This window comes from Lontra canadensis, unplaced genomic scaffold (assembly GCF_010015895.1).
Source record: "Lontra canadensis isolate GAN:19392208 unplaced genomic scaffold, GSC_riverotter_1.0 scaffold26, whole genome shotgun sequence".
NCBI classification, from domain to species: Eukaryota; Metazoa; Chordata; class Mammalia; order Carnivora; family Mustelidae; genus Lontra; species Lontra canadensis.
This window is the reverse complement of record NW_022631020.1, coordinates 10,970,666-10,980,891: the sequence shown is the minus strand read 5'-3', so window position 1 is coordinate 10,980,891 and position 10,226 is coordinate 10,970,666.

Here is a 10,226-nt window from a genome sequence, read left to right as displayed (position 1 = left end):
AAATGAACTATTGGGATTTTATCAAGATCAAAAGCTTTTGCACAGCAAAGGAAACAGTTAACAAAACCAAAAGACAACTGACAGAATGGGAGAAGATATTTGCAAACGACATATCAGATAAAGGGCTAGTGTCCAGAATCTATAAAGAACTTAGCAAACTCAACACCCAAAGAACAAATAATCCAATCAAGAAATGGGCAGAAGACATGAACAGACATTTCTGCAAAGAAGACATCCAGATGGCCAACAGACACATGAAAAAGTGCTCCATATCACTCGGCATCAGGGAAATACAAATCAAAATCACAATGAGATACCACCTCACACCAGTCAGAATGACTAAAATGAACAAGTCAGGAAATGACAGATGCTGGCGAGGATGAGGAGAAAGGGGAACCCTCCTACACTGTTGGTGGGAATGCAAGCTGGTGCAACCACTCTGGAAAACAGCATGGAGGTTCCTCAAAATGTTGAAAATAGAACTACCCTATGACCCAGCAATTGCACTGCTGGGTATTTACCCTAAAGATACAAACGTGGTGTATCGAAGGGGCACATGCACCCGAATGTTTATAGCAGCAATGTCTACAATAGCCAAACTATGGAAAGAACCTAGATGTCCATCAACAGATGAATGGATAAAGAAGATGTGGTATATATACACAATGGAATACTATGCAGCCATCAAAAGAAATGAAATCTTGCCATTTGCGACGACGTGGATGGAACTAGAGGGTATCATGCTTAGCGAAATAAGTCAGTCGGAGAAAGACAACTATCATATGATCTCCCTGTTATGAGGGAGAGGAGATGCAACATGGGGGTTAAGGGGGTAGGAGAAGAGTAAATGAAGCAAGATGGGATTGGGAGGGAGATAAACCATAAGTGACTCTTAATCTCACAAAACAAACTGAGGGTTGCGGGGGGGAGGGGGGTGGGGGGGGGGGGTGTGGTTATTATGGACATTGGGGAGGGTATGTGCTATGGTGAGTGCTGTGAAGTGTGTAAACCTGGCGATTCACAGACCTGTACCCCTGGGGAAAAAAAATATATGTTTATAAAAAATAAAATTAAAAAAAAAAAAAGAAAGAAAGAAAAGCCTAATTCCTAGGGGTGCCTGGGTGGCTCAGTGGGTTAAGCCTCTGCCTTTGGCTCAGGTCATGATCTTGGGGTCCTGGGATCGAGCCCCTCATTGGGCTCTCTGCTCAGCAGGGAGTCTGCTTCTCCCCTCTCTCTCTGCCTGCCTCTCTACCTACTTGTGATCTCTGTCAAATAAATAAATAAAATCTTAAAAAAAAAAAAAGCCTAATTCCTGCTAAAAGGATTAGGTCATAATACTTCCTTCACCTCAGTGCACAAGATATTGCATCACAGAGATGACATCAGGGAATTTGACCAAAGCCACTGGTAACAGTTCTACTGGTGCTACTAATGGTGATGGTGAGGGTAAGAAAAGAACAACAATGATGATATCAGTGTTAACTTCGCTTTTGGTATATGACAAGTACTTTATGAGTCCATTTCATGTCTAGTCTCATTTTATCCTAACAACTCTGTGATGCAAATTCCTAGATTACAAGGGAATAAAAGAAAAAACAGAACTGAAAACAAATACTCTTTGACATTAAAGCCAAAATTTGTAATAGGGTAGTGATGCAATGTCTTCGTTAAACATAGAGGGAACAATAAGCAGCACTTGTCAAGGAAAATAATAGAAGTATGTTAAAAAAATATATATTTCTTGGCCATACCAGAGTAATAATTTTAATATATACTTTTTAAGAAAGGACTTTTTAATTGATACTGTATTGCTATAAACTACAGTATGTTAATTATAATATTGACTTACAATTTCCTTACTTCAAAGGCAATATTTAATATGTATCTATATTATCTATGTCCTTTATTTAGATATATATGCATACTGATAAAGATGTCACATGGCAATGCTACATATTACATATACACATATGCATTAATATATAATGTAAGTACATACACATATACACATGCCTACATATATGTATATTTACATATACACAATATTGTAAAATGCTTCTAGTTCTTATCGTGTAATGTTTTAAAGTGTTATCAATAAATAACTGCATGATTTAAATTATTCCCAATATAGTTAACATTCAGGACCCCAACTTAGAAATATAAGTTAAATAATAATCATTATAAAATACCTGCTTAACTTAATATTTTTAATTCTCTTTGGAATGTTAAGCAGTACAAAAGCAGGTCAAACAGTTCTAACAAGCAAAAAAAACATGGTATATATTAAAAACTCATGAGCTAAACGTCAGTTGATTTTTTTTTTCTGAAGGATAAAATCTCAGACATTCTAATGAAACATTGGATTCTCAACAGTTATTTCTAATATTTTTAATTATGTATTTTCAAGGTGTGACTAGTGAGAATGGAGGTTAATGTGTTTGAGGTTTTTGTGTTTTTTTAAAGATTTTATTTATTTATTTGACAGAGGGAAAGAGATCACAAGTAGGCAAAGCAGCAGGCAGAGAGAGGAGGGGAAGCAGGCTCCCTGCTGAGCAGAGAGCCCAATGAGGTGCTCGATCCCAGGACCCCGAGATCATGACCTGGGCTGAAGGCAGAGGCTTAACCCACTGAGCCACCCAGGCACCCCTGTTTGAGTTTTTATTGTCTCTGCACTTATCCCCTAAATAGGTACAATGGATTCTCATTATTTTAAATAACCAAGAAAATAAACACTTATAGCAATGTTTAGTTATTGTTGCATTTACCTAAAATACAATTCTATCAAGTGTGTTTTGTGTATATGTGTGACTATAGTTAAGGTTATTTGGTTTTATCTATTTGTTTAAGAAATAATAATAGTGGGGACACCTGGGTGGCTCAGTTGGTTAAGCGGCTGCCTTTGGCTCAGGTCATGATCCCAGCGTCCCGGAATCCAGTCCCACATAAGGCTCCTTGCTCGGCAGGGAGCCTGCTTCTCCCTCTGCCTCTGCCTACCACTCTGTCTGCCTGTGTGCGCTCGCGCTCTCTCTCTCTCTCTCTCTTTGACAAATAAATAAATAAAATCTTTAAAAAAAAGAGAAAAGAAATAAGAATAGTGATAATTATAAGCTTACCTATGCATCGATATCCAATCTGCTATCAATTACTAACAGAATGTGATTTGCATGATTCTGTTTTAAGGATAACTGTTTAAAATTTCTCTTTCTAAAATAATAAATAATGGTTGCCCAATATTTCAACTAACCATGAAAAATACTATTCTCTTTTTTAGTAGTTTTTGTATAGTATAACATTTGCAGCCATCCTCCTTCAATTGTAATATATTTTTAATCTCTAAAAAATACCGAAAGGACATGTTAGCTCTTAGGGGAACTGAATATGCTGATAAATTAGCATCTTCAAACTTTTCAAACAATTGGATATTCCTTAACTATGCCTGCTTCAAAATTATAGCTGCATGTAATAAATGTAAAGAAAAATATTAGAACATTTTCCAGTTCTAAGATACATCATTTAAATGGGATTTCTGTTCTGTAAATTGAATCAAACCATTTGCAAAGTAGTGCTTTCATACTTTTCTTGATTTATGTGAATGAATTCTTTATCATTGTTGTTATCATCCGTAGTAGAGAAATCTAAACAGATAGATACAATTTGCACTAAGAACAAGATCAATTTCACTTTTTGGCAGTTTCTAAATTGTGTTTGTCAATTGTTAGTGAAATTATGGAGATAGATGATCCCTGGTTCTGACCTTTCATTACTCCAAGGCCATGGTGTGAAGGAGTCGGTTGCTGCCATGTTTTCTTGCTTTGTTTCAATTTGCAGGATCTCAGGGTTATTTCTCAATGCACAGAAGGAGATAACTGAAAAAACTTATGGAACTTCCTCTCTGACATTTTAGATACCAGATCTAACTTCCAGGGTTTTGCAAATCTGCTCATCCCATTGTACCCACTTACAGCTCAGTTTGTTTAATTACACCTACAAACTTGTTTTGTTTGTTTGTTTGTTTGTTTGTTTAGTGTAACTGCACCTGGTCCTTTTATTTATACACTTATTTATTGAATTTACTTCACTATAATTTAAATTCCCTTAGTATGCAATACCTAGGTTTGCTCTTTCTTCTTGAAAAGTGTTTCAAGCTTAAATTTTTAGCAGGAAAGTGCTTCCAGATGCCACAGATCCCCCAATTAACTTTCTCTTATGCAGATTTATTTTAAAATCAGGAGTTAATGCAGAGAGTGATCAAATGCTGATCCTGAAACAACTCTGGACTTTTCTATAAACACTCTTGATTTTGAGTGACAGTACAACTATGAAATATAACATGTATTGGGATCTCTATTGCTGAAATAAATCCAATATATATGCACTGGTATCATCCAGTCATCTATAGGATGGAAAAGTAAATAAATAAGTCACTAGTCACTTAAAGATTTCATATATGTGCACTTACATTTTAATTTTGAGAGCAACACTTATCACCATTCCTTCTGCCCATCCACAGCTCCCACACCCCCAAACACACACATTCCAAGGAAATGTGTTTTGAAGAAGACTATACCTTTTGGTGAATAGTTTATACTCACGAACCACTCTCTAGAAAATTGATAATATCTGCAATGCCAGAATCCTCCATCTACATTGCAAAGACAGACAAGCTGATTATAATTAAATGTTTGAGGGTTATTGAAAAAGGACCTTATTTCTTTCAAAATATTTTCATTTATGTTGAAACCATTCAGTTATAGTTTGGACTAAGGTATTCTCATTCCAAGTACTTTCTATTAAAGTTAAATAAACCTCGGTGGTAGTATTCTTGTGTATTTCCATCCATTTTCATCACTGAGACAGATTATTATCAGATATTTTAATATTCACCAGGAATCAAAGCTCAGTGTCCTAAGGAATGTGATAAGACCATTCTTGAATATAAGAAAGGACCATGTGGATGTTATTGCACAACAGACTTTAAGAAGGATAAGAACTAACATGGCTTCCATATAGGCTGTTTGGGCAGATGGTAGCTATGTAAGTTAGAGGCTTAATCTTTCTTACCTAAAGTTTTATTTGCTAATGCTTTATTATTTTTATACATTTATTTTTCTGTTGCAGCTTTCTATCATATTGCTGCCCATGCCTTAAACCTTAGATGCTATTTATCTTGGGTTTCCGGTGTCATAATAAATAGAAAAAATGAGGAATTTCCTCCAAAATGATGGAAGGGAATACAATGATTTTTTTATCCAGATAGACTCCAAACTCTGAGCGCCTGGGTTTTTCACGCCCAGTTAATTAGATCTCCTACTCTTTCATATACTGTAGAGAAAGTTAGTAAGATTTTTTTGCTCCTGCATATGGCTACTATAGGGTTGTATAGTTGGCCATTTCAATAAAATTCTATAGCAGCAACAATCTTATTATTATTATTACTATTATTATTAAGAAATCAATTTAAGTACATCATGGGTTTTGGCCTGTTTTACCCTTTAAGTTGTAGAGTATTAGAAGACATATGTATTTTGCTTTGTTATCATTTGTCTTTTTTTTTAAGATTTTATTTATTTATTTGAGTGAGAGAGAGAGCACGCCCATGAGCTGAGGGACCAGGGGTGGGCAGAGGTAGAGGAAGAAGCAGGCTTTCTGCTGAGCAGGAACCCCAACTCTGGCTCCATCCCAGAACCCCAGGATCATAACCTGAACCAAAGGCAGATGTTTAACCAACTGAAACACCAGGCATCTCTCTATTTCCCTCTCTCTTTTAATCATAAATGTTAATTTCACTGTCACTTAACTTAATAAATTCAATTAATATGTCAAATGAATGGGAAGACTTTTGAAAAAATTCTGTCCATGTTTGTCTTCTATAGACATATAAGTATACAAATTCAAAGATTGTTTTCTAGGTAATTATCAAACTTATTCTGCAATGTTTCCATAACCTAAGAAACCAAAACATTTTGCTTCTTACTCTAAAAAATTTGAATAAAGAAAACTGTATTAGAGCATTATATTTTTATTATATTCTTCTCATTATATTTTTAACATTCTACTATGTGCGTAAAGGAAACAATTGTGTTTTACTCTTTTCAATTTATGCTCCTAGTTTTTACTTACATGTAATTTTTTTTTCTACTTAGATTTTATGTTCTTCCTTTTCCATCTATCAGTAATGGAAAGCAAAGCATATTGTGTGCTTTCCATAATTTTTTTATGATCTCCTTATACTGAGTATCTGTTAAAAAATGGAGAGAAAAATACTTTAAAATGTAGCAAAGGGGAATGGGGAAGATATGACAACAGATAAAGTAGAAGCTGGATGCTTTGCTTGGAAGGAATTTACATGTAATCACAACACTGGGAAGACTATAATTTGTGACCACTACCCAAACTGAACCCAGGATGTAATGACGTAATGATAGGTTTGCTTTTTGTATCTAGCCTCTTTTGTTCAACATTATGTTTAGAAGCTCATTCATGTTATGTAGTAATATTACATTCTTTTTCTTATTTCATTTTTTTAATGTTTCATTTTAAAATAATTATAGAGTCAAAGGAAGTTTCAAAAAGAGTATGGCAGTGTTTCCTGTACTGCAGCTAAATTTTTAAGACTATATAATATTGGTGCCCAAATCAATTATAAGGCAATATATTTATTCACAGATTTATATGCAAACATACAAAGATAATATATTGGTATATTAAATCTAGAAACAAAGTTTAAAAAATAAAACTGTGATTAAGTAGAGTGTATATTGTGAATCTAAGAATGTGTTAGTATTAGAAAGCTGCTCAATATAACTCAACAGAATGCTGAATTTCAAAATTAATGGAAAATAAGCATACAATTATATCAATATGTTCATGAAAAAACATTTATATTATATTGGTTATAATAAAGTTTCTATATAAATTTGAAGTAAATGAGAACTTAAATTTCCAACACAATATATTAATTAAAATCTTTGATTAATCAATTATACTTACTTGTGAAAAATTTCTGGGGTTACTGTTAAGTTGGTGGATTTTTACGGTCACTGTTGCTATTTTTTTATTATCCTGGAGTTTTGGTTATCTCAATAAATATGGAAAGATCATTAAAAAATTTACCTGTTTATGACCAAGGCACTTTATAAAATAGAGACAAAAGGAAATGCTTTACTTAGCAAGACAATAAGCTCAGGAAAGCCAGAATTCTTACATGAAAATATTGCTAAATATGACATCATAAAAAAATGAGAAAATTTTTAGCAAAAATACTTTAAACAACAACAAAAATTGATTAACAGGATTAGTAACTTCTATGCTTAACACTTGTCCAATTTTTTTGATATATTAAAGGTGTTTATACATCATCTACCAGTACTGTTAAATTATACATCAATCATTTTTCATAAAAAATAAATTTAGGTTACTTTTACATCCATGGCACAATATTGAATTTGGTAATAATCAAGTAAATGTAAATTAAAACAACAATGAGGTGCCATTTAAAAACGTTAGTATAGCAAAACCAAGTAATTTATAATATACATTGCCCAAGAGAGTACAAGAAAGCCTGAACTCTCATATGCTCTTTGTTGATATTCTGAATTGCTTCTACAGTTTGTTAGGGCTTAGGTGTGGCAGAAATGGCAATCTTTGGCCATTTAAAAAAAAACAAACAAAACATTTTTGCTTTGATTTACAAATTACATCTCTAGGAATTTACCTTACATACATACTGACATGCAAAGGCAAATTGTAAACAGTAATGTGCTATTTTTTAAAAAGCAGTCTCTAGATGCCTAGGTGGCTCAAACAGTTAAGCATCCAACTCTTGATTTCAGCTCAGGTCATGATCTCAGAGTCTTGTGATTGAGCCCTGCATCATTCTCTGCACTGAACGTGGAAACTGCTGAGGATTCTCTCTCTCTCTTCCTCTGTCCCTTCCCTTCTTTGTTCTCATGGGTGTGCATGTGCACTTTCTTTCTCTTAAAAACAACAACAGTATCTGTTACTGTAAATATACTAGCAAATGACTGCAAACAACAATTTGATCACATTAAAAATGCTGTATATCATCATGACCCAATGCATTATAAATGTAGTAAAGCCAGTGAAGAGCAGTAAAAATAACTATGTGTAATTCCCTTATTTTTTAACAATATCTAATGATTCTATCAAATTGTCTCCCTTGCCAATCCATTAGTTTATTTATATTCCTCTAATAATGGAATATTAAATGTTTATAACTAATCAATGCAATTAGAGAGAAGATAAACTTAATTATCACCTCTGTGAGGGTAAAAAACATAATGCTGAAAATCCATAGGTCTTAAAACCCTCCATTATATTCAATAGAATATATCTACATAATTTTTTCTCATGTTTATCACAATTATATGATTATATCTATGTTAGGGATCCAAAACTACAGAATCAACTGCCTAGGCAAACAGGATAAGCTCTGTCAAATGATTGAGCTGAAAATTAGCAGCATTTCACTTAATGTATCTAGATAAATCTGTTTAGATGATTTACTTTTTTAACACACTGCAGAATGTTTATTCTTGCAAAAGCTGCAAATTATAAACCTTATGGCTTGTTAATTTGGCTTGGGAGCATGTAATCTGCACCGTTTTTACTAAAATATGTATCAATAACATATTAAACTTTTTAAACAACTTTTAATTGTAGAGTAAAGGCACTATATAAGTTTATCTATTTAGAATGACTTTAAAATACTAACAAGAGATCTTTTCCTTTACGGTGTTTTTGTCACCTTCAGCTACGAATTTGCAGAAATATATGTTCTCTTATTATTATTTCATAGTGGAAAATATTCAGTGTAATTATTTTAGGGGAGTTCCTTATTTAAATCTCTAATCTTTCAATCTATTGGTATATCATTTTACTCTAATTTTCAACAATTGAAAGACTAATGATCATCAAATATTTATCTGAGTATATATCTTTTATTTATAAGAATGTTTAAAGCATTTTTTATCAAAAGAAGGGCATACATGTGGTTGAGTGAATTTTTTTAATTGCTCTTTTTCTTTAAAAGAGATTTCTTTGGTATTTCTAATAATTATCATCCTTTCCTTTCTGGAGTTTCTATTATTCTCTGAGTCCTAGCACTGTCCAACTGCCTTGATAATTATTGCTTCTAAACTGTGATTATGATTCTTGGTTTAAGAGAGTATTTTTTTTTATCACAACAGAATATCTAAATTAAAACTGAAAGAAAATTACTTTCTCAATGTTTCCATTTATACTCTAAGTATCCATCTACCTATGTATCTAGGTATAAATAATATAATATGTGGAAAGTCATTTAAAATACAAAATGTTTAATTATCCAAGAGTATTTGATCTTTGGGCAGCTGGGTGGCTCAGTCAATTGGGCAACTGCCTTCGTTTTTTGTTTGTTTGTTTTGGTTTGTTTGAATTTAATTTTTTTTAAGTTTTCCAAAATTCATTGTTTAGGCACCACACCCAGTGCTCCATGCAATACGTACCCTCCTTAATACCCACCACCAGGCTCTCCCAATTCCCCACCTCCACCCCTCCAAAACACAGTTTGTTTCTCAGAGTCCACAGTCTGTCATGGTTTGTCTCCCCCTCCGACTTCCCCCAGTTCATTTCTCTTCTCCATCTCCTAATGTCCTCCATGTTATTCCTTATGCTCTACAAGTAAATGAAACCAAATGATATTTGACTCTCTCTTCTTGACTTATTTCACTCAGAATAATCTCTTCCAGTCCCGTCCATGTTGATACAAAAGTTGGGTATTCATCCTTTCTGATGGAGGCAAAATACTCCATTGTATTTATGGACCATACCTTCTTTATCTAATTATCTGTTGAAGGGCATCTTGGTTCTTTCTACAGTTTGGTGACTGTGGCCATTGCTGCTATGAACATTGGGGTACAGATGCCCCTTCTTTTCACTATATCTGTATCTTTGGGGCAAATATCCAGCCCTGCAATTGCAAGGCCATTTTTTGCCCATTTTTTGATGTGATTATCAAATGTGTTTTTTGTGTATTGAGTTTGAGAAGTTCTTTATAGATCTTGGATATCAGCCCTTTGCCTGTAGTATCATTTGCAGATATCTTCTCCCATTTTGTGTGTTCACTCTTTGTTTTATTGACTGTTTCCTTTGTTGTGCAGAAGCTTTTATGTTGATGACGTCCCAAAAGTTCATTTTCGCTTTTGATTCCTTTGCCTTTGGAGACA